This window comes from Chrysemys picta, unplaced genomic scaffold (assembly GCF_011386835.1).
Source record: "Chrysemys picta bellii isolate R12L10 unplaced genomic scaffold, ASM1138683v2 scaf1343, whole genome shotgun sequence".
Taxonomy (NCBI): Eukaryota; Metazoa; Chordata; order Testudines; family Emydidae; genus Chrysemys; species Chrysemys picta.
Window position 1 is genome coordinate 8,180 of NW_027054050.1, and position 3,688 is coordinate 11,867.

Below are 3,688 nucleotides of genomic sequence, written 5' to 3' on the forward strand. Positions count from 1 at the left end.
TACAGAGGCAGGACGAGTCTCCGAGCTGAGCCGGGGGAGCGGGGTGCGGGAAGGGTAGGAGAATGGGGCTCTCACAGCCCCTCCTTGTCTCCTTTCACCCTCCAGTGGGGGGGGGAGGGGTTTGGGGACACTGTCACTGCACCCCCAGCTGCTGGCACAGGCTAGAGGGTGCCAGAGGGGAGGCCTGGCCTGGCCGGCGGGATGAGCCTACAGCAGCTGCTCACACAATGCAGGTGCCAGCGCAGGAACAGGGCCCCAAGGGCTGGGGGCCAGCAGCAGCCGGGGTAGCGGGACCCTGGGCAGCTCTAGGCACAGGAGGATGGAGGAGGTGGGGGGTTGGGGCAAAGGCCAGGCCCTAGAGGGAGAGCAAGGAGGCAGGTGTTCTGTCCCAGATCTGAGCGGGAAGCGGGGGCTAGTGCTTAGAGCGGGAGCTGGGACGCAGGGGGCTGGGTTCCAGCGCTGATTCTGGGAGGGGCAGGAGCTGGGTGGGTATGGTTCCCTGTGGGGGCCAGCCTGGGGGCTGGGCCCTGGTGCTCGCTCAGTGCCTGCCCCAACCCCACACTTGATGGGGACCCTATAGCTGCTTGGGGGGACTCCTGGGGCTCCCTGCTGGTCCCTCTGGCACATGGACCAGAGAGGCAGAACAAGGGAGTCGGGGCAGCGGGACACGGGAACTGTGTAGGTTCTGGGGCCCGGCTGGGTGAGCCAGCACTGTACCAGCAGGGGGCGTCCACAGGCCAGAGCAGAGCTGCCCCCAGGCCCTGGTCCAACACTCCAGCTACTGCCCCACTCTCCTCCTGGAGGCAGAAGGTTGAGAGGGGGCAGGGCTGGCCGGGTGACTCGGAGCCAGGGACCTGGAGCAGGGCCAGAGTGGGAGCTGGGGAGATCCTGCTCCCTGGCACCAGGGACCCTCAGCCTCACACCCCGCCCCGTCCCCTCCCTTCCCCTTCCCCGCCTGTGAACAGCAGCAAAGGCCTCGGCCAGCCTTTGGCATCGCACTTTCCTGGCCCAGGAACAAGCCCAGTAGGGCAGGAGCAGGGGCAGGGGCAGGGCCAGCACTGACTGTGTGATAATGGGGTGGGAGGCTCAGAGCAGAGAAAACACAGACACAGACACACACAGAGAGTCCTCTTTACCACCCTGGGAGGTCACTCCTGGTAAATGAGGTCACTGCTTTACCTGGGGTCACTCCGGCCAGCGCTTGCCCCAGCACAGCCCGGCTGGCGGGCACGAGGGAGGGGACCTCTAGGGCCCGTGGGATGCAGGGGGTGAGGCTTGGCTCAGGGCTTGGTCAGACCCACGGGGGCTGGAGCTGGCTGCCTCAGCTGGAGCTGGGGCTCCAGGTGCCCAGGGGGTGGCTCTGATACCCAGGGAAAGGCACTGGGGAGGTGTCTGCCACTGGGCAGGGGCATTTGATCCAGGCCCATCGGGGCGGCAAACCCGTCCTGCGGGTCCTAGATGCAGCCTGGCTCTGCCCTGCTGCTGCTGCCCAACCCTGGACACGCCTCCTATGCAGCCCTGGCTCCACTCCCACTTACTTGGGCACCTGACTGCAACTCCTCCTAGGACCCCTCCCCCCTTCTGGAGCCGAGGTTCCCACCGAGAGGCCAGGGTGCCAGGCTGTGCTGGGAGGGGTGCAGGGAGCCAGGGCTGGGCCAGCACCCCAAGGCGGTGAAGGGGGATGAGATGGGGGCAGAAGGGGGGTTCTCTTTAACCCTTTGCAGACTGGACAGACACAGCCTGGGGCTCAGTGGCTGGATCACATCCCCCCCAAAGCCAGTCGCTGGTAGCAGCCTCTGTGCGCCCCCCATTGCTGGCAGAGGGGTGACAGGAGGGGGAGGGGCTATGCCTTGGGTCCCAGGGAGGGGAGTTAGGAATGGCTGAGGCTGTACATAACGGAGTCTGACTCTTCCTCTATCCCATCAGTGGGGCGGTGGCCATTCGGCACAGAGGGCCACAACCCTAGACGGGAGCCTGGCCTGCCCCCTGCCCTAACAGCCAAGCAGCCTGGGGGTCCCGTCCCCTCTCCCGTCCCTCCCCAAGAACTGACAGCACTACCAAGAGTAGGGTGGAAGGTGCTTTATTGCAAAGAGCATGTGGCTCTGTGGGCAGCGAGCTGTGGGGGGCAGAGTCTCTGCGGGGAGGGGGCTGCTTCTAGACCTCCTCAGGGGCCTTCCGGTTGAGGGTTTGGACGTCATCCAGGAAGCTCTTGGGGGTTAGGATGTGACTGGAACCTGGGGGGGAGAGAGGTGGTTGGCAGCGGTGGGCACAGTGGGGCGGGCATGAGACTGGCATCACCATCTCCCCCATCCTTGCAGCTGGACCCTGCTCTAGTGCAGGGGGGGAGGGGATGTCTCCTGCCCCCCGTGGCCTGGCACCGCACCCCTCGTGCCGCTGTACCCTGCACGGCCAGGCAAGAATCCACGCGCTAACAGCGTTCCTCACCCTTGGGTCTTAGAGGGGTGTGTGCAGGGGGTGAGCCATATCCCTATGGGTGTTACTGGGGGTGTCTGACTGGGCCCCCACACATGGTCCCTGGGAAAGGAGAGGCCTGGGGAGCCAGGGGCCAGGAGATCAGGTGTCTAGATACAGGCCATGCGTGGCTGAGGCAGGTGGGGCAAGCGCATCTGTTCCCAGGCCCCCGGGTGCGGGAGGACAGAGGGTGGCAGGGGCACCCTGTGGGTGCTAGGCAGGCAGTTCTAGGGTCTCCCCCTCTCAGGAGGTCCTGACTGTCCCTGACCTGGGCATTCCAGCCGCCTCTCCCCCCAGGACTCGCCCCACTCACCGATCACCACCTCCCACTCGCCCTTGGTGGCCCGGGTCACTTCGTAGGCGCAGCGCATCTCAGACATGGTCACCCCACCCAGCACGTAAATGATGAGGCGCGGGCCCGTCCGGTACTCGGCTGCTGGCTTGCCCTTGTGCCAATGCCCAAAGCGGGTGCTGGGGGAGAGAGGGGCAGTGTGGATACCAGGGGCTCGCTGAGGGAATGCCAGGCGGAGGGGTGGGCACTGCCCAAAGTGGGGGCTGGGGAATAAAGGGACTGTGTGGATACCAGGGGCTCGCTGAGGGAATGCCAGGCGGAGGGGTGGGCACTGCCCAAAGTGGGGGCTGGGGAGTAAAGGGACTGTGTGGATACCAGGGGCTCGCTGAGGGAATGCCAGGCTGTTGCGGATTGTGGGGGAGTTAGGGCCCTGCACCCCTCTTCCCGAGATTCACTGCGACTCTCAGCCAGCCAGTAAAGCAGAAGGTTTATTTAAGGACAGGAACACAGTCTCAAGCAGAGCGTGTAGGTACGACCAGACCCCCCTCAATTAGGTCCCTCTGGGAGGTTCAGGGAGCTTAGACCCCAGCTTGGGGTTCCCTGCGTTGCACCACCCAGCCCAAACTGAAACTAAACTCCCAGCCCCTCCCGCTGCTCCTCTCCTTTGTTCAGTCTCCCGGGCAGAAAGTGTTAATTCTCCCCACCCCCGTTCCTGGCTCAGGTTACAGCTCAGGTAGCTCCCTTCAAGGGAAGTCCCACATCCCCACTGCAACCCCCCTGCAACATTCCCAGGTCAAATCTGCCCTGCTCCCTGCTCCGTCACATCTCTCCCCCCTTCGAGACTGAGCTGAGCGGGGTCACTCTGACCAGTGACCTGGGGAAGTTCAGGGCTCCCTCTCCGGGACAACACGTCCGCTATCAGGT

At 64.8% G+C, this 3,688-nt stretch overlaps 1 long non-coding RNA gene across 1 annotated transcript; it reads right to left on the bottom strand.

Moving 5' to 3' along the window:
* Nucleotides 1-2,064: 2,064 nt before the first annotated feature.
* On the bottom strand, nt 2,065-3,036 carry LOC135979889 (uncharacterized). The gene is made up of 2 exons (XR_010597145.1): nt 2,786-3,036; nt 2,065-2,234 (listed from the first exon to the last, which is right to left on the bottom strand). It is a non-coding gene; the product is annotated as an uncharacterized LOC135979889 (long non-coding RNA).
* Between the last annotated feature and the right edge of the window lie 652 nt (nt 3,037-3,688).